At 35.5% G+C, this 20,899-nt stretch overlaps 8 non-coding genes across 8 annotated transcripts; 5 read left to right on the forward strand and 3 right to left on the reverse strand.

Moving 5' to 3' along the window:
- Nucleotides 1-8,518: 8,518 nt before the first annotated feature.
- On the reverse strand, nucleotides 8,519-8,600 carry Trnas-aga (transfer RNA serine (anticodon AGA)). Its single transcript has one exon. It is a non-coding gene; the product is annotated as a tRNA-Ser (tRNA).
- A 2,095-nt stretch (nucleotides 8,601-10,695) lies between these two features.
- Nucleotides 10,696-10,777, forward strand: Trnas-aga (transfer RNA serine (anticodon AGA)). Its single transcript has one exon. It is a non-coding gene; the product is annotated as a tRNA-Ser (tRNA).
- Nucleotides 10,778-11,567: 790 nt separating this feature from the next.
- Trnas-aga (transfer RNA serine (anticodon AGA)) lies at nucleotides 11,568-11,649 on the forward strand. Its single transcript has one exon. It is a non-coding gene; the product is annotated as a tRNA-Ser (tRNA).
- Nucleotides 11,650-11,845: 196 nt separating this feature from the next.
- Nucleotides 11,846-11,927, reverse strand: Trnas-aga (transfer RNA serine (anticodon AGA)). The gene has a single exon. It is a non-coding gene; the product is annotated as a tRNA-Ser (tRNA).
- Nucleotides 11,928-13,102: 1,175 nt separating this feature from the next.
- Nucleotides 13,103-13,184, reverse strand: Trnas-aga (transfer RNA serine (anticodon AGA)). Its single transcript has one exon. It is a non-coding gene; the product is annotated as a tRNA-Ser (tRNA).
- A 643-nt stretch (nucleotides 13,185-13,827) lies between these two features.
- Nucleotides 13,828-13,909, forward strand: Trnas-aga (transfer RNA serine (anticodon AGA)). The gene has a single exon. It is a non-coding gene; the product is annotated as a tRNA-Ser (tRNA).
- Nucleotides 13,910-16,858: 2,949 nt separating this feature from the next.
- Trnas-aga (transfer RNA serine (anticodon AGA)) lies at nucleotides 16,859-16,940 on the forward strand. The gene has a single exon. It is a non-coding gene; the product is annotated as a tRNA-Ser (tRNA).
- Nucleotides 16,941-20,369: 3,429 nt separating this feature from the next.
- On the forward strand, nucleotides 20,370-20,451 carry Trnas-aga (transfer RNA serine (anticodon AGA)). The gene has a single exon. It is a non-coding gene; the product is annotated as a tRNA-Ser (tRNA).
- The last annotated feature ends 448 nt before the right edge of the window (nucleotides 20,452-20,899 follow it).

Consider the following 20,899-nt stretch of genomic DNA (forward strand, 5'->3'; position numbering starts at 1 on the left):
TGGTTCTTATCGCTCATCAACGTCATCACACACAGGACATTCAGATGACACCCTGGAGGCAAATTTTAACCAAAAAAAAAAAAAAAAAACAATATCATCCTGGTGCCAATCACTCTTCATCTCTCCCCACACTTACTCCCAAGTTGCTGCAACACGATGGTGCACAACCACAAACATGTGTGTGTGTGGCATAATGCATCCCTTTTTCGGAAGATGGAGTGGGGGGTATTTCGAAAAGTGCATTCATTGTTTGGCTTAACTCTTCATTTGCACAACCCCTGCCACCCACCGTCAATAATGGCTTCTTCAGGCTTTCAGGGTTGGTTGATGATGTTTACCTCGCATTAACATTTTTTATTTCCCCATAATGCAACGGCGAGAGGTGGGTTGGGTGCATTCAACAAGGCAACAAATATTTTTTAATTAATATACTTCACATTTCTGTTTTATTTCGGGGTTCCACGCTTCGAAGTGTTTTTTTTATCATTTGCAAAACGCAACGTCATCATAATTTCCGTCTCTTCCTCCTCGACTTCGACCACTCCTTTGACAATTTTGTGATTCATTTGGTCTTCTCCCCAAACCTCTTTTGCGACTTTCTCTTGACATTGCTGTCATTGTTCGGTGGGTATTTTTATTGTTGTTTTTGTTCTTCATTTCAGATTCATTTGTTGCTTTTGTTTTCAACAAGTCCGCAAACATTGACATGTGTTCCATGTGTGCGTCCGTCCTGCTGTCTGATATGATGGCCCAGCCCGGACTGTGGTGAGCTCATTGTTGCCGCTTGAAAGGATGTTGTCGGATGTTGAATGTTTGGCTATAACATATCCTGTTTTTGTTGAGTGATATCGCGATAACCATACATTATTCGATTAAGCTGCAACAAAAATAGCAACAACAATATGTCACAATTTTTGGAGGATGATTTTGATTTTGGGTGGACATTTTTTAATCGTCCTTAAAAATATATATTTTTAACAATCCATGCCTTGAGTGGATCCTTAAAAAAGTATTTTTTAAAAATCCTTGGATCCTTAAAATATATTTTTTTTTTAATCCACGCCTTATGTGGATCATTAAAAATGTGTTTTTAAAATCCTTGGATCCTTAAAAAAGTATTTTTTAAAAATCCTTAAATCCTTAAAAAAATATTTTTTAAAAATATTTGGATCCTTAAAAAAATATTTTTTAAAAAACCACGCCTTGGGTGGATCCTTAAAAAAATATTTTTTTAAAAATCCACGCCTTGGGTGGATCCTTAAAAAAATATTTTTTAAAAATCCACGCCTTGGGTGGATCCTTAAAAAAATATTTTATAAAAATCCACGCCTTGGGTGGATCCTTAAAAAAATATTTTATAAAAATCCACGCCTTGGGTGGATCCTTAAAAAAATATTTTTTAAAAATCCACGTTTTGGGTGGATCCTTAGAAAATATATTTTTTTTAAATCCACGCCTTGGGTGGATCCTTAAAAAATATTTTTTTAAATCCACGCCATGGGTGGATCCTTTAAAAATATTTTTTTTAAATCCACGCCTTGGGTGGATCCTTAAAAAAATATTTTTAAAAAATCCACGCCTTGGGTAGATCCTTAAAAAATATTTTTTTAAATCCACGCCTTGGGTTGATCTTTGAATAAATATTTTTTTTAAAAATCCACGCCTTAGACAAAATATTTTTTTTAATCCACGCCTCTGGTTGATCTTTGAAAAAATATTTTTTTTTAATACACGCCGGGGTGGATCGTTGGAAAAATATTTTTAAAAATCCTTGGAACCTTACAAAAATCCACGCCTTGGTTGGATCCTTATAAAAATATTTTTTAAAAATCCACGGCTTTAGTTTTTGTTGTCCGCTGTTCACATCTGTTTTCACTTTATTTTCGTTTGATTTGGGTTTGTGTGTGTGTGTTTATTTTTTTTTTTGGTTAGACTTTGGCTTTAGAGAGTTTTTCTATTGAAGTTCAATATTTGTTGTTTTTTGTTGTTGTAGTCTATCCATGGCATCATATAGCCTGTATTGGCTGCTGCCACAACACAAAAAAAGAAATATATTTCAATGTTGTTTGATAGCTATGCTATGCAATGACCTCGAACTTGTACGGGTTATTCAATTCAATTTTTGTCTTTATTGGTTCTTTTTTTGGCAAATAATTCTATCTGAGTTCAAAGTTCAACATTGAACACATAGAGGAAAACGATTTTTTTCCTGACGTTTTGTGGGGAAAATCGATGCACAAAACAAATTCAGATCAGTGACTGATTTTTAATAAATAAATTAATATATTTACTTACTTTGATGGCTTGTTACAGAACGGTTGTTCCATAAGACGAGCTTAAAAAAGATTTCCAAGCACGTCGTTCTCCTCCAATCTGGCCTTCCCCTTCTACGGGAACCATCAGTAGGCTCGCTTTTATATGTCTTTTGAGCTGGTTCATTCGACGCCGATATTCACCGTCGACGCAGATCGGCCCGTAGGTTTTTGGGAGAATTTTTCTTTCAAATACCCCAAGTGCTGCCTCATTTGCTTGCGCAAGTACCCATGCTTCAGATACATATTATAGCACGGCGGGTAGTATCAGCGTCTTGTCGAGTGTGAGTTTGGTCTGGCGGGAGGTGGCCTTGTTTCTAAACTGCTTACATAGACCATAGTAGCATCTGTTGGCCATCACAATCCTTCTCCGAATTTCAAAATTGATGTCATTCGTTTTATTTATGGCGTTACCAATGTATATAAAGTCTTTAACTACCTCGAAGCTATAGTTCTCAAGTTCCACAGTTCGAGTCCGAGTCTACTGGACGTCTTGCGCGTTGATACCATCAGCTTGGTCTTCTCGCCGTTTACAGCCAGATCCACTTTGGCAGACTCCTTTTCAATTTGTTCAAAGGTGTCTGTTACCGCACGCAATGTTCGACCCATTATATCGATGTCATCGGGGTAGGCGAATAACATGGGTTGCATGGTGTAGAGAGTGCCATTTCTGTTCACTTTTGCGTCTCGTATGACCATTTCCAGCAGGATGTTAAAAAGATCACACGACAAACTGTCACCTTGTCTGAATCCACGTTCGGTATTGAAGGGCTCTAAAAATTATTTAAAAAATCCACGCCTTATGGGCTTTATGGTGGCTCTAAAAATTATTTAAAAAATCCACGCCTTATGGGCTTTATGGTGGCTCTAAAAATTATTTAAAAAATCCACGCCTTATGGGCTTTATGGTGGCTCTAAAAATTATTTAAAAAATCCATGCCTAATGGGCTTTTTTTGGTGGGCTTTATGGTGGCTCCAGCTGCTTTATTGTTTTTGAGACCAATTATTGCTTTTATGACCTCATCTTGGCTAGGTGGTATACACTCTATACCATCATCTTTTGTTGGTTCTGGGGTATCTTCTTCACCGCCACTATTTGATACCAGAAGCTTTTCAAAATGCTCCTTCCAGATCCTCAACACGCTGCCTGTATCTGTCACAAGATTTCCTTCTTCATATCTAGAGGAGAATGTGCCTGCACCAAAACCTTCGGTTTGGTGTTTTACTCGTTGGTAAAATTTCCGGACTTCATTTTGACTCCTGAACATCTCGATTTGTTCACACTCACGTTTTTCTTGTTCTTTCATCTTTTTTCTGAAAACACATTTCTCCTCTCTCCTTTTCTCCTAAATTAATATAATTCATTTAAATTATATTTAAAAGATCCCAGCCTAAGCGGAATTTCCAAAAATATTTTTTAAAAAATCCAGACCTAAGGGTAACTTCCAAAAATTATAAAAATATTTTATTTTCTGTTTAAAATAATAAATTTTTAAATAAAAGTGCATCTCCTGACAGTCCTCCTGCATTGTTTTGAGAAATTGTCCCTTTTCTTCCCTATGGGCATATCATCTGCTTTGATATCATTCATTTCATCCAGGTAAATTAAAAAATCTACTAAAAAACATACATTCACTCTATGTCACATATAAATTCTCTTTTAATACATCAGATGGCCACAGTGTTTCAAAAAAATTAAATTATAGATTTTTTTGCAATTTTCTTTAAATTTTTTTAAGCGAAAAAATGTGACCCAAAGATATGATATCAGATATGTTCCGCTCTTCCAACTAACATCCCTCAACCTGTGACATTTTATATTTTTTTTCGTAACACTGTGCCACTTAGCACCCAACCTCCATACCCAACCAACACCTGACGTTTTTTACATGTTTGTGACAAGAACAAAAATTTATGAGATTTCATTATGGCCATACCTGATGTTGTTGTAACAACAACAACAACAACAATGCTACAAAGATACCACAAAACGCCTTCAGCAATGACCAGAAGCTGTTTGGCAGGTATGTAAGAATCTGTGCAAAGAAGGATTGGCATCATGACAGATAAATGTAAACAACTTCTACCTTGCCAGCAGCATTGGTAGCGGAGAACAATCAGCAGAATTGTCATAAAAAAAATTAAAAAATATTTTTTTGCAAAATCCACGCTTTTTATAGGTCCTTGAAAAAATATTCCTTAAAAATCCTTAAAAAAATATTTTTAAACCAGTAAGGAAAACAGTAAAGTCGGACGGTACCGACTATATGATACCCTTCACCACTTTGGGTATATTCAACAGATGAATTCTAACAGACGTCGCATTTTTTAAGGACCAGTAAAATGAAATTGGATCCATAAACACGTCATTCTGCAACCGATACTAAATTTTTCATTTGGTCAGATATAGTAGCTATATCTAAATCTCAACCGATTTCAGGAAACACATCATTCTAGACCTAATTCATTACGCTGTGCCATATTTTGTGCAAATCGAGAGATATATAGGGACTTGGTGAACTATATACCTAAAATCGGACGAAAATATATATGGGAGGTATATCTAAATGTGAACCGATTTTCACGAAACTTAACACACATCATTCTATACCTAATTCAGGTGTTTAGGAACTTTGGTGCACCATTTACCTTAAATCGGACGAATATATATATGGGAGCTATATCTAAATCTGAACCGATTTTCACGAAATTTAGCACACACCATTCTATGCTTTATTCAGAAATCGAAAGATATTTAGGGCCTTTGGTGAACAATTTACATTAAATCAGACGAATATATAAACGGGAGCTGTATCTAAATCTGAACCGATTTTCACGAAATTTAACACACATCGTTCTAGACTCATTTCAGTACGCTGTGGCAAATTTCCTGCAAATCGAATGATATATAGGGACTTTGGTGCACTATATACCTAAAATCGGACGAAAATATATATGGAAGCTATATCGAAATCTGAACCGATTTTCAGGAAACTTAACGCACATCATTCGAGACCTAATTCATTACGCTGTGCCAAATTTCGTGCAAATCGAATGATATATAGGGACTTTGGTGCACTATATACCTAAAATCGGACGAAAATATATATGGGAGCTATAGCTAACTCTGAATCGATTTTCACGAAACTTAGCACACATCATTCTAGACCTAATTCATTACGATGTGGCAAATTTCCTGCAAATCGAATGATATATAGGGACTTTGGTGGACTATTTACCTAAAATCGGAGGAAAATATATAAGGGAGCTATATCTAAATCTGAACCGATTTTCACGAAACTTAGCACACATCATTCCAGGCTGAATTCAGTACGCTGTACCAAATTTCGTGCAAATCGAAAGATGTTTAGGAACTTTGGTGCACCATTTACCTTAAATCGGACGAATATATATATGGGAGCTATATCGAAATCTGAACCGATTTTCAGGAAACTTAACACACATCATTCGAGACCTAATTCATTACGATGTGGCAAATTTCCTGCAAATCGAATGATATATAGGGACTTTGGTGGACTATTTACCTAAAATCGGAGGAAAATATATAAGGGAGCTATATCTAAATCTGAACCGATTTTCACGAATTTAAACACACATCGTTCCAGACTTAATTCAGTAGGCTGTGCAGAATTTCGTGCAAACCGAATGATATATTGGGACTTTGGTGCACTATATATCTAAAATCGGACGAAAATATATATGGGAGCTATATCTAAATCTGAACCGATTTTCACGAATTTAAACACACAGCGTTCTAGACCTAATTCATTACGATGTGGCAAATTTCCTGCAAATCGAATGATATATAGGGACTTTGGTGGACTATTTACCTAAAATCGGAGGAAAATATATAAGGGAGCTATATCTAAATCTGAACCGATTTTCACGAAACTTAGCACACATCATTCCAGGCTGAATTCAGTACGCTGTACCAAATTTCGTGCAAATCGAAAGATGTTTAGGAACTTTGGTGCACCATTTACCTTAAATCGGACGAATATATATATGGGAGCTATATCGAAATCTGAACCGATTTTCAGGAAACTTAACACACATCATTCGAGACCTAATTCATTACGATGTGGCAAATTTCCTGCAAATCGAATGATATATAGGGACTTTGGTGGACTATTTACCTAAAATCGGAGGAAAATATATAAGGGAGCTATATCTAAATCTGAACCGATTTTCACGAATTTAAACACACATCGTTCCAGACTTAATTCAGTAGGCTGTGCAGAATTTCGTGCAAACCGAATGATATATTGGGACTTTGGTGCACTATATATCTAAAATCGGACGAAAATATATATGGGAGCTATATCTAAATCTGAACCGATTTTCACGAATTTAAACACACAGCGTTCTAGACTTAATTCAGTACGATGTGCCAAATTTCGTGCAAATCGAGAGATATATAGGGACTTTAGGAAACAATTTACATTAAATCGGACGAAAATATATATGGGAGCTATATCTAAATCTGAATCGATTTTCACGAAACTTAGCACACATCATTCTAGACCTAATTCATTACGATGTGGCAAATTTCCTGCAAATCGAATGATATATAGGGACTTTGGTGGACTATTTACCTAAAATCGGAGGAAAATATATAAGGGAGCTATATCTAAATCTGAACAGATTTTCACGAAATTTAACACACATTGTTCTAGACTTAATTCAGTACGCTGTGCCAAATTTCGTGCAAATCGAAGGATATATAGGGACTTCGGTGTACCATTTACATAAAATCGGACGAAAATGTATATGGGAGCTATATCTACATCTGAACCGATTTTCATGAACACACATCGTTCTAGACTTAATTTAGTACGCTGTGCCAAATTTCGTCCAAATCGAATGATATATAGGGTCTATGGTGCACTATTTACCTAAAATCGGACGAAAATATATATGGGATCTAAGTCTGAACCGATTTTTCCAAATTTCAATAGGGTTCGTTCTTGGGCCAAATTAATGAGCTGTGCCACGCCTTATATAGATCCATGAAAAAATATTTTTAAAAAATTCCAAGCCTTGTTTCAGATCTTGATAAATATTCTTTAGCAAAATTCCTAGAATTTTTTCTATGGAAGATCCCTACATTTTTTCCAATACCAACCAACCTGTGGTTGGCCTCTACAAATTTATCGCTGACATTATTCAATTTATACAAATTTGTTGTCTTTATTACCAGTTTTTAATGAAAAACTACATCGGCAAAAAATATGTTCCCAAAGTCTATCCCGAACCAACTCAGAACCATACTTACACACAAAAAAAAAAACCAAACGACAATGTCTTCTCGATATCTTGTCAGCTAATCACCAATAAATCAAATGATTCTTTTTAAGCCTTTAGCACCACAAAAATACGAAACCAGCGACTTTCATAAATTTCCTTCGATACCACAGATGAGAATCTCTGACAGCCAGCCAGCCATCCAACCGGACAGACACTGTCATAAGCAGCCAAGAACATTTTCCTCTAGCAACATTGTTGCTAATTGTTACAACCTGTAATTGAAACTTTAGTTTGAACACTTCAGAAAATAATGTGGGGAATTATTTATGTGTGTCTGTCTGTATCGATGTGGCAGGAGTGGTAATGGTATTAGCAATGACCATGGCAATGAAGTTTGCCAGTCATGGCACCAAATGAGAATGAGAAATTCTTGTGAGAGGTAGCCACTGGGCTGCTTAGACAGGCAAATGACACCAGCATTACGATGCAAATTGAACATAAATTGGATTTTCCTCAATTTTTCGTAGAAAAAAAAAATTAAAATGTCTGGTAGTTAATTTCAATTAATTTTGTTTATGGTGGTAATGACAAAAAAAAAAAAAAAAAAAAAAACAGCTAAGTGGTTGGGAATATGTGAAAAACCTGTGTCATTATAGACAATTTTCCCACAAAAGTAAAACAAGTTGTGCCCAAAAGTAGACATCACATATACACAGATGTTCAGAAGAGGTTAACATCGGACAACGAGAACATATGATACTCTTAGAAGAACGTTATTAATAAACAAATTGGGTCAGGGTGCTGGTAATCTATCCTCTGATGTTGAAATAATGAATATAGGTGAAGCATAACCAATTTTTAGCAGTTTTTAATATTTATAGTTTTTTCTATCTTAAAAAAAACGTTTTTTTTAAGTATTAAAAAAAATATTTGTTACTCGCAGTCGGTAGGATTCGAACCTACGCTCCCAGAGGGAATCTGATTTCTAGTCAGACGCCTTAACCGCTCGGCCACGACTGCTCATATTTACCGTTATTAATACAGGTTGCATATAAGATTTTTGGAGATCGAGTTCAAATCCAAACTGGAGCAAAATATTTATACCCTACACAACTATGTTGTCAGGGTAGTATAGCTTTGTGCAGCCCCAAAAGTTTGTGACGCCGCGAAATATTGGTCCTAGACCCACCTTTAAGTATACCGATCGTCATATCTCGACTAGCTGAGTCGATCTAGACATGTGTGTCCGTCCGTCTGTCCATTACAATTTGTAAACACGATACAGGTCCCAGTTATGGACCAATCTTCACGAAATTTTGCATGTAGGATGGGTTCTGGCCAATGAAGACCCCTATTGTTTTTGGAAAAGATCGGTTAATATTTAGGGGATGAAATGGACCAAAAAAAATGGGCTACAGTGGCCGCAATTATGACCCAAACACCGCGAATTTTTGCACGGAGGAGGGGATCGGGTATATATTTTTGCACCTGAAGGTCCTAGACCCGTAGGTTCAATAGGAGTTGTTGACCTTTAAATTGATGCCAATTATATTGTCGTATGTACTCGGATGCGGGACTTACACATAAATATTTACAGGTGCTTACGTATTCATATATTATTTAGTCACCCATTACCACACTAGAGGGCGGAAATATAGCGCTGATCGCTTTAAAATTTTCCATGAGATTCAAGTTATGGTCACCGACAACGCCTATAATTTTTGGTGATGATCAGATAATAATTTTGGGATGAAGTGGACCGAAAACTTATTTTTTGGTGTTTTTTTTTTTTCGAATCGATCTATAGGCCAAAATTGAAAGCCGAACATCAGAACCCACGGTGAAGGGAATCTGGACAAGTGATTAGAAGGGATGTACTGAATATTTGTAATATTTGTTGACCTCTAGTCGGTCAAGAGGGTGAAAATATCGCGAAATATTGCCCAAGCTCAGAATATAGAACCACAGAAAGTTATAGTTTCGTGGAAGTTGTGTAGGGTATCATATGGTCGGACCCGTCCGACTATACTGCTCCGCTCACTGGTTTTTTTTATATTTTATTCTATTACTAGCATATGCCCGCAACTTCGTTAGCGAATGTAGGAAATATTTAAACATCTATTAACATATTATTTTATTTTCACAGAAAACTGTATATGTCAGAACAATCCACATATTAATATCGACCATAAGTTAAGTTTGAGTACCATTTAGTACCAAATTTCATGATTCGAGCTTTAAAGGTTCACTCAAATCGAAATTTAGTTCCATTTAGCACACATTATTTCCACAAGACGCCTTAACCGCTCGGCCACGACTGCTTACGCCATTGCTTCTTGATGAATATGCTACAGTTTTTATGCTTCGATTTAAAAGCGTGACATTTGTGTCAATAATTCCCATATGCATTTTCCAAATCGAGAGATAATCAGGATAATGATATAAAATTTTTATTTCAAGTACCCACTTGACATTTATCAATTAAATAATATAAAGATAATTTTATAAATATAAATTTAAAAAAATAATAAAAAGAGATTTTTTTTTCTTTAAGGGAACCCTTCAAAAATGGAATATCTTCGAAAAATGTTGAGATTTTCACTTGCAAATTTATAGGGATCTGCTTGAATTACTGTATGTCCGATTTAAATCAAAATACAAAATTAAATTTTTTGAAACCGAGAGTGGGGGGGGGGTCCCCTTAAGAAATAAAAATATCATATTCCCCCCCAAAAAATAATCAGCATTTATAATTACCCCGATCCCCAAAGAATTTTTCTGCCAATTATTTACTACCCACAATGTAGATCAGCATCAGGCAAACACATGTGCTCTCTTTAAGAGTAATTTCTGTGAAAAAATAACACAATCAAAAGAGCGGTTCTCAGCCTGTTTATGATGTAAATCCATTTTTAGGAAATCAAAGAAAAATCTCCAGACCCTACTGATGGTCACCATAGTTCGAAATTATTATATCCATCTATTAAAAGTAGAAAAAATATTCATGCCAAATAAAAATTATTTCTTTTGGCATTTAACAGGATTCGAACCCATGTTCCCAAATTCTTCTTGTGTTGAGTACCCAAAAATATCTTTTCAATAACCGTAAATATGAGCAGTCGTGGCCGAGCGGTTAAGGCGTCTGACTAGAAATCAGATTCCCTCTGGGAGCGTAGGTTCGAATCCTACCGACTGCGACAAAATAAAACTTTTGTAAAAAAGACTTGGAAGGCCAGACTGAAGCGGTTGGGCTAAAAAAATTAAAGCTAAAGTGAAATTGGGGGGACTTTTTAAAAATATATTGAAGGCTAAACCGAGTCCTGAAATTAAAAAAAATTGTTGTGAAGGCTAGACTGAAACATGAATTCATTAAAAATATGTTGAAGGCTAAACAGATCCCAAGAATTGCCGGTATTTTGAAACAAAAATAGAGACTTTTAATTTTAAGAGTATTTTTACGTATAAAGTGAGGCGTGATTTTTTAATGTTATGTAGGCGATGAAAATAAAATGTGGAGAAGAAATCTTTAATGTAGTGAAGGCTAGAATGGGGGCATGGTATTAAAAACAAATTATTTTGAAGACTGAAATGATGCATGGTGTTTAAAAAAATATATATTTCGAAGTCTGGAATGAGGCGTGAAGTTTTTAAGAATTATATTCTAAAGTCTAAAATGACTTTCAAAATAAAAACGAATGCAATTTGAAGGTTAAAACGAGTAATAAAATTGGATGAAATATGTCTCTATGGTTATAATGGGGCGTGATTTTTTGAAGCTTCTTTGAAGATTAAACGGAGACAGAGATCTTTAAAACAAAAAAAAATGTTGAAAAATTTTAATTATTAATATTTTGAAATATATTTTAATTCAGTCAAAAAAAATTAATAAAATAAATAAAATAAAAAAAATTATTTGCTCCAGTTGGGATTTGAACCCGTTCTCCGAAGTTCTTATATGCAACACTATATAACTAACGATAAATGCGTGCAGTCGTGGCCGAGCGGTTAAGGCGTCTGACTAGAAATCAGATTCCCTCTGGGAGCGTAGGTTCGAATCCTACCGACTGCGAATATAACATTTTGGATGAATATTTGACATTTTTAATTTTTCTTAATATCTATTAAAAAGTAATAAAAAATTTAATATAAATAAAAAAATATATAAATTATAAGAGTTTCTAAAATAGTTGCATATATTTGTTCTCTTCTGTATTTCATTTGTGTTATTTCTCAAAAGTCGCCAGAAAAAAAGTCTGAAATTACATCGCAGTCGGTAGGATTCGAACCTACGCTCCCAGAGGGAATCTGATTTCTAGTCAGACGCCTTAACCGCTCGGCCACGACTGCTGATAAATGTCATAAAAGTCACAAACAATTCCCAGTGAATTTTACAACGATTTTCTGCCATAAAATGTATGGCCTATTGGCCACTGTCCAAAATTATTTAGTTTATAGCTTTAGCTTTAATATAATAACTAATTGACCATGATAAGATATGATATGATTTATATTAAAAATAAATTAATATATATACAGAGATAAATATAAATCACGACATAATATTTCCAATTAATTGACAGTTTAAAGTGAGAGATAAAAAGTCAAAGACAAGAAATATGTGCAGCAAGATAAGATACGATTTTTGTATAATTTTGAATTGTGATTGCAAATATTTTTAAAGATTTCACAAAGAATAATTCCTTTCTCTTCTATTTTTCTTTAAATACGATTTTTTTTTTTGTATCGCCAGTAACAATTTATTTACAACACCATTCGCAACATACCATCCATTCAAGTCATTGACAACATGTTTGTAATGCAGTTGCTACAACAAATTCTCAAGCTGAACATGGACAAAAACTGGTAATTGTTTTTTAGCCAAGAAGCAACAACATTTCTTTCATGCCTGATGAGTTTAGAATTGGTTTTTGTGTGGTGGTATGTGGTGGAATGATGACTATGGCCAGTTGAAGACACTGTTTTTGTAACCATGTGGACAATGTCAGCAGCGGCTACAACTATTTCTAGCTTTAAGTGTCAATTTGCAGTACGTTGCTAATTAGATGATAATTGTTTTGAGTCGAAGCGAAAGAATCGCAGAACATAATGTATGAATCATCCATGGAAGTTTCAAGGAATGTTGCAGCTATGCCAACATGTAAAAATGTTGTCAATTGAGGCTTGGAAATTCTTTTAGAAGAAATCAAATAAAAAAGTCTTTAATTGTTTCATTGGATTTCGAATTAATTGCTTTATTTTCAAAAAAAAAAAAAAAAATGAATAGAAGATTCATTTAGTTTCAAATGTGGCGGAATCGAAAGTTTTAGGCGGAATAATATATTTTAAATAAAAAAAAATAAATATGTTGAGGTGTCTAATTCGATACGGTTCGAATCGGATAAATAATTTGAAATTATATTTTTTTCTTGTTTAGTTCATATATGCAATAATTAAGCAGTATTTTTGTTTTTTTTTTTTTTTTTTTTTTTTTTGAAGAAAAAAAGCCTGAAAAAAATTCTACTCGCAGTCGGTAGGATTCGAACCTACGCTCCCAGAGGGAATCTGATTTCTAGTCAGACGCCTTAACCGCTCGGCCACGACTGCTCATATTTACCGTTACATTTTTGGACACAAGAAGAATTTTGGAACATGGGTTCGAATCCTGTTAAATGCCAAAATAAATAATTTTTTATTTGGAATGGATATTTTTTTTTTCTATTTTTAATAGATGGATTTTTCTAATTTCGAATTATGATGACTGTGTTTAAACCATCAGTAGGTTTCGGAAATTTTTTTGTGAATTCCTAAACAAGTATCTACATAAGCAACAGGCTGAGAACAGCTCTGTTGTTTTTTTTTTACACAAAAAATACTCTCCAAGGGACCTCACGTGCAGTAGTTTGCCTGATGCTGATCTGCATTATGGATAGTAAATTATTGGCAAAAAATTCTTTGCGAATCGGAGTAATTATTAATGCAGATTACTTGGAGGGAGGAAAAAAGGCTAAAATATTAATACCTTCCTAGAAAAATTTTCATTTTATTTAATATTTTTTTTTAATTTATATTTATAAATATTATCTCCATATTATTTAATTGATAAATTTCAAGAGGGTGCTTGAAAAAACGATAATTAACGATAATCTATCGAATTGGAAAATGCATATGAGAATTATAACAATAAATAATATGAAGTTACATTCGAATCAAAAAAGTGTACCATATTTATCACAAAGTAATGTTATATGCAGTCGTGGCCGAGCGGTTAAGGCGTCTGACTAGAAATCAGATTCCCTCTGGGAGCGTAGGTTCGAATCCTACCGACTGCGAGAAAAATAATTATTTTTCTATTTGATTTTTTTTTTATTTTTTGTTTAATGGGGTAGTTACCGTTGGTCGAAAGAGGAAATGCAGGTAGACTATATTGATCACATAATTTCCGCCTAAGCTAGTCCCCCAAAAAATTGTATTTAAAAAATGCCCGCCTAAACTAGTCCCTCAAAAAAATGTCTTAAAAATATCCACGTCTAAACTTGTCTCTCAAAAAAATGTCTTAAAAATATCCCCGTCTAAACTTGTCTCTCAAAAAAATGTTTTAAAAATATCCACGTCTAAACTTGTCCCTCAAAAAATTGTCTTTAAAAAATTCACCCTCAAAAATTTGTCTTTAAAAAATCCACGCCTAAACTAGACCCTCAAAAAATTCTCTTTAAAAAATCCACGCCTAAACTAGACCCTCAAACAATTGTCTTTAAGAAATCCACGCCTAAACTAGACCCTCAAAAAATTGTCTTTAAAAAATCCACGCCTAAACTAGACCCTCAAAAAATTGTCTTTAAAAAAACCACGCCTAAGGTAGTCCCTCAAAAAATTCTCTTTAAAAAACCCACGCCTAAGCTAATCCCTCAAAAAATAGTCTTTAAAAAATCCACGCCTAAGGTAGTCCCTCAAAAAATAGTCTTTAAAAATCCACGCCTAAGCTAATCCCTCAAAAAATAGTCTTTAAAAATCCACGCCTAAACTAGTCTCTCAAAAAATTGTCTTTAAATGCTACCTAACTGCTCTTGAATCACATTCCCACGTTATTCAGCGATCGTGGTAAAATCTTCTGCAGATATAGGTTTATTATCATGGGAAAACTACTCTATTACACCTTCTGAGCTATTTGGGGACACAACTTCAGAGTCTGAAAGTGAAAGGATGGTCAACAAAACCCGTCTTGGAATGCCAAACGAATAAAGAGGCCGTATGGCAGAGACGCATAACAGATGGATAATCATCCTAAGAAAACCTTTCTATCATTCCGTTCAATTGCCCGAAAATGCCGAAGGAAATCAAGTCAACAGGTCAAGAAAGCAATAGAGTTTCCCGTCATCTGCTACGACTAATCATCCCCTTGATGTCATCCCCTCGTAATTGCTCACAAATGACGAAGAGGATTAAATCATCTACGAAGAATACAATAAAGTCTCCCGTCATCTGGTATGACCAACAAGCGTTACCCGAAGTCAAAGAAGACTGTCCAGAGAATCCATTGGTAGAGAATGACAGATACGACTAAAGTACAAATTAGATCAGAGTCAAGGAATCTTCTGCATAGTTTGAGATTCCTAAAAGTAACACCTGGACAGTACGAAAGAGAAGCCTATAGAAACGAAATCTGCTATGCAGTGAACAAAGGCAAACAATTCACCCGTCAAGATGTAGAATGAGGCCCACTATGTGACAAAAGTTGCGACACTGAAAGGAAACTCTACAGATCTACTCTTCAAATCGAATTTACTGCGACTTCGAAGCAGATCATCTGATGATCCAATCTGATTCGTCAACGAATATCAAAGTCCTCCTGAAGATGGTAGCAGATATTGTCTCCCCATGGGATACAAATGCAACCATAAGCTGGTGATGAGGAAAATCACCCCTTAGCTCTTTAGGAGAGGATGGTAGAGCGATTTCACAACCGAACGCATGCTTGAAGTTTTTGGTCTGTTCAGATCGAATATGCTGCGACCACAAAGCAAACCATCTGATGACCCTGTCTGATTCGTCAACGAATATCAGAGTCCTCCTGAAGATGGTAGACGATATTGCCTCACCATGGGATATAATGCAACCATAAGCTGGTGATGAGGAAATCACTCCTTAGCTCCTTAGGAGAGGATAGGAGAACGATTTCACAACCGAACGCATGGTCGAAGTTTTTGGTCTGTTACACAAGACATTACTTGTGATGAAGTCTGAAGTCTTCAATCATGAGAACGAAACTCCTTCCGAGGGAGGTTTTGAAAAGTCGTACATTGCAAGTCTGGTCAAGTCAAAGCATGCAGCAATTCCTATGTAGTCTTCTTCAAAAGAGGATGGGACAGTGAGTTCACACCTGAACGCATGCTCGAAGTTTTTGGTCTGTTCAGATCGAATATGCTGCGACATCAAAGCAGACCATCTGATGATCCTGTCTGATTCGTCAACGAATATCAAAGTCCTCCTGAAGATGGTAGCAGATATTGCCTCACCATGGGATATAATGCAACCATAAGCTGGTGATGAGGAAATCACTCCTTAGCTCCTTAGGAGAGGATAGGAGAACGATTTCACAACCGAACGCATGGTCGAAGTTTTTGGTCTGTTACACAAGACATTACTTGTGATGAAGTCTGAAGTCTTCAATCATGAGAACGAAACTCCTTCCGAGGGAGGTTTTGAAAAGTCGTACATTGCAAGTCTGGTCAAGTCAAAGCATGCAGCAATTCCTATGTAGTCTTCTTCAAAATATGAGAATTTCATAGGAAGACGTCTACATAAAAAACTTCTACGAATATGAAAGAGGGTCCTATTTGAGGGTAATATATTGGGGATATTACAGGAAGGCTACATTGAACTGAAACAGGAAATAAATAAATAAATGGTAGTATAAAATATCTTACTAATCCAGGAAATTTCTTCCGATCGGATCCGACCTTCTTCTCAAACTAAGCAGCCTCAAAATAAAAACCCAAGGTTTTTATAGTAAACCTACTGTAAAGTCAGACAGGAAAATAATTAAGGCAGTATAAAATATCTGCCTAATCCAGGAAATTTGTTCCCATCGGAACCGAGCTTCTTCTCAAACTAATTACCCTCAAAATAAAAACTCAATATTCCTATTTTTGAATATCTGAAAACTCCGATATGACAAAAAAAAAATAATAAAATACAAAAAATAATTTTGCTGCTGCTGGGATTCGAACTCGCTCCCCGAAAATCTTATATGCAACTGTACATTCTAACGGTAAATGTGTGCAGTCGTGGCCGAGCGGTTAAGGCGTCTGACTAGAAATCAGATTCCCTCTGGGAGCGTAGGTTCGAATCCTACCGACTGCGAGAAAAAAATATTTTTTTTTATTTTTTCATTGGCTATCCTTCCCTTAAATATTTTTTTCTACAGCACTTCACATTCTTCGATGTACCACTAAGCAACATTTCATGTTTAAAACTAATAATATTTAACCATTACATTCTTAAAACCCCAGCGATTTTCTTTTCGGTACAGTATTTGATTAAAATATTAAATATGATTTGATGCTACAAAAAAATAATGAGCCATAGAAACGCAATGGCAAATTATATAAAACCAACAAAACGAATGGCTAAAGAGAAAGAAAAAAAGAAGAAAAATGGAATTTAAGAAAACAAAATACTGCCATTAGAGCAGACACAGAGGCAACACCACCAGATAGCAGGTGGAGTTGAATTAAATTTCTAGCAAATATTTTTTTGTGTTCTGCTGTTAATCTCTTAGCCAGCGAATAATTACAACTTTCCGGGTCTTGGGAAATCAACGATGTGTGGAGGTTGCAAAAAATGAAATTTGAATTAGGTAGGAAATTTAAGATAAGAAATTTGGGAAAGTAACCTCCGGATTGGCAGGTTGATAGCTGCCAAAAAAAAATATATTGGGATAACGATCGATTCTATATTCGATCTAATACAAAGCTCAGAATCTTCCCATGTCAAACCTCGCTCTTCAACTCCCAATAATTATTATTTTAATATTTTTTCCGAACTCCTCCACCTTTCCTCCCTTGAAGGAAATCCAACCTCCTCCCCGCTTTCCAGAAAATCTCAAGTGCATTTAAAATTATTTTTAATTGGGCTAATATTCGAGAGAGCGAGAACACCTCTTCATTAGTGTCACCCAAACTCCGATTGCCAGCCGAAAACCACATCCATGCGGTTGGTTTTTTTGCATTTCCTGTAGGTTTAGTAACCCCATAAGGAGTATCATTACACATCTTTTGTTTCGGGTTTGCCCTAAAACAAATGAGCCACATGAGGTGACACAAAACAAAAGAACATCTTCCTCTCTGCCACAGGTCGCTTGCCATACTTCCTTCCTCCCCTCCGTTCTGCAGTAAATAATTAACGCGTTGGAAGGATGAATGATGACGAGGAGAGGAGGGTGAGAGTGAATGAAATGTTGTCACGTGTCATAATGCAATTGTCATTGTCATTATGGTGTGTTAACTCAAGTGTTGTTGTTCTTCTTGTTGCAGTTACTGGCGTTGAATTCGCTGCCCTGACTCTGCTCTTGTTGTTGCTGGTGGTGTTGCATGTATACAATTTTGCTTAGGTTACACCTTTTCGAATGTGCATGCGACTGACAAATAATTAGGGTAGAATATGCAACGAGTTGTTGCAATTAGACACAAAAACCCAACCCGTGGAGTAGGAGGAGGAGAAGGGGGTAACAGTGGGAGTATTGGAAAAAATATATATTTAAAAAATTTTCCACTTATGGTCTTGGAAAATATTTAAAAAACCAGTAAGGAAAGTAGTAAAGCCAGACGACTATATGATACCCCTAACCACTTTGGGTATATGCAACAGATGAATCCTTACAGATGTCGCATTTTTAAAGGACCAGTAAAATGAATTTTGCACCCATAAACATGTCATTCTGCAACCGATGCAAAATTTTTCATTTGGTCAGATATAGAAACTATATCTAAATCTGAACCGATTTCAGGAAACTTAACACACATCATTTTAGACCTAATTCCTAACGCTGTGTCAAATTTCGTGCAAATCGAAAGATTTATAGGGACTTTGGTGTAGCATTTACATTAAATCGGATGAAAATATATATGGGAGCTATATCTAAATCTGAAGCGATTTTCACGAAACATTACACACATCATTCTAGACCTAATTCATTATGCTGTGCCAAATTTCGTGCAAATAAAATCGGACGAAACTATATATGGGAGCTATATCGAAATCTGAACCGATTTTCACGAAACTTGGCAGTCATCATTGTAGACCTAATTATTTACGCTGTGCCAAATTTCGTGCAAATCGAAAGATATATATCGGAACTTTAGTACATAATTTACTTCAAATCGGACGAAAATATATTTTCCGGAGCTATATCTAGATCTGAGCCGATTTTCACGAAACTCAGCACACATCATTCCAGACTAATTTCAGTACGCCATGCCAAATTACGTGTAAATCGAAAGATACATAGGACCTTCGGTGCACCATTTACATAAAATCGGACGAAACTATATATGGGAGCTATATCTAAACCTGGAGCAATTTCCACGAAACTTAGCAGACATCATTCTAGGCTCAATTCAGTACGTTATGCCAAATATGACGAACATATATATGGGAGGTATATCTAAATCTGAACCGCTTTTCACGAAACTTGGCTGATATCACTCCTGGTTCAAATCAGTATACCATGCCAAATTACGTGCAAATCGATGGATATATAGGGACTTTGGTACACCATTTACCTTAAATCGGACGAAAATATATATGAGAGCTATATCTAAATGTGGACGAAATTTAACACACATCATTCCATGCTTAATTCAGTACGCTGTGCCAAATTTCATGCAAATCGAAAGATATGTAGGGACTTTGGTGTAACATTTACATCAAAATCGGACGAAACTATATATGGGAGCTATATCTACATCTGGGCCGATTTTCATGAAACTTGGCAGACATCATTCTAGTTTCAATTCAGTGCGTTATGCCAAATTTCGTGCAAATCGAACGGTATATAGGGACTTTGGTGCACCTTTTACATTAAATCGGACGAAACTATATATGGGAGCTATATCTAAATCTGGACCGATTTTTAGCAAACTTAACACACATCATTCTAGACCTAATACATTACGCTGTGCCAAATTTCGTGAAAATCGAAAGGTATGTAAGGACTTTGGTGCACCTTTTACATTAAATCGGAGGAAACTAAATATGGGAGCTATATCTAAATATGGACCGATTTTCACGAAACTTGGCAGACATCATTCTAGACCTAATTCAGTACGCTACGCCAAATTTCGTGCAAATCGAAAGATATATAGGGACTTTGGTGCACCATTTACATAAAACCGGATGAAACTATATATGGGAGCCATATCTAAATCTAAACCGATTTTCACGAAACTCAGCACACATCAGTATAGGCTCAATTCAGTACGCTGTGCCAAATTTCATCCAATTCGAATTATAAATGCGACCTGTTCCTTTGTTTTCAATTTAAGACCAACAGACGGACGGACATGCATAAACCGACTTAGAAAGTGGTTCTATGCATATTCTCAAAAGGAACAATGGGTCTATCTCGTTTCCTATGGCCTGTTACAAACATATGCACAAAGACATAATACAGTGCGGTGAAGTGTATAAATAGAATTGAAAAACAAAAAAAAAATAATTTGCACCTGCCGGGATTCGAACTTGTACTCCAAAAATCTTATATGCAGCCTGTAGTAAAAACGGTAAATATTAGCAGTCGTGGCCGAGCGGTTAAGGCGTCTGACTAGAAATCAGATTCCCTCTGGGAGCGTAGGTTCGAATCCTACCGACTGCGAGAAAGAAATATATATTTTTTCTGTTAGACCACGCTTTAATTATTTAAAAAAACTATTTAAGAAACCATACCTTGTGGCTTCTTAAAAAAATACTTAAAAAAACGCCTAGTGGCTTCTAGAACAAATATGTTTATAAGGCTTAGAAAAAAAATATTTTTATACGAAATCCCGCCTTGTGACATCTTGAAAAAGTATTTTTATACGAAATCCCGTCTTGTGACCTCTTGAAAAATTATTTTTATACAATCCCGCCTTGTGACCTCTTGAAAAATTATTTTTATAAGAAACCACGCCTTGTGACCTCTTGAAAAACTGTTTTTATACGAAACCGCGCCTTGTGACCTCTTGAAAAATTATTTTTATACGAAAACCCGCCTTGTGACCTCATGAAAAAATATTTTTATACGAAACCACGCCTTGTGACCTCTTCAAAAATTATTTTTTAAT

The sequence above is a fragment of the Musca vetustissima genome, unplaced genomic scaffold (assembly GCF_032173495.1).
Source record: "Musca vetustissima isolate MV318-11 ecotype Yass unplaced genomic scaffold, APGP_CSIRO_Mvet_v1 utg105330, whole genome shotgun sequence".
NCBI classification, from domain to species: Eukaryota; Metazoa; Arthropoda; class Insecta; order Diptera; family Muscidae; genus Musca; species Musca vetustissima.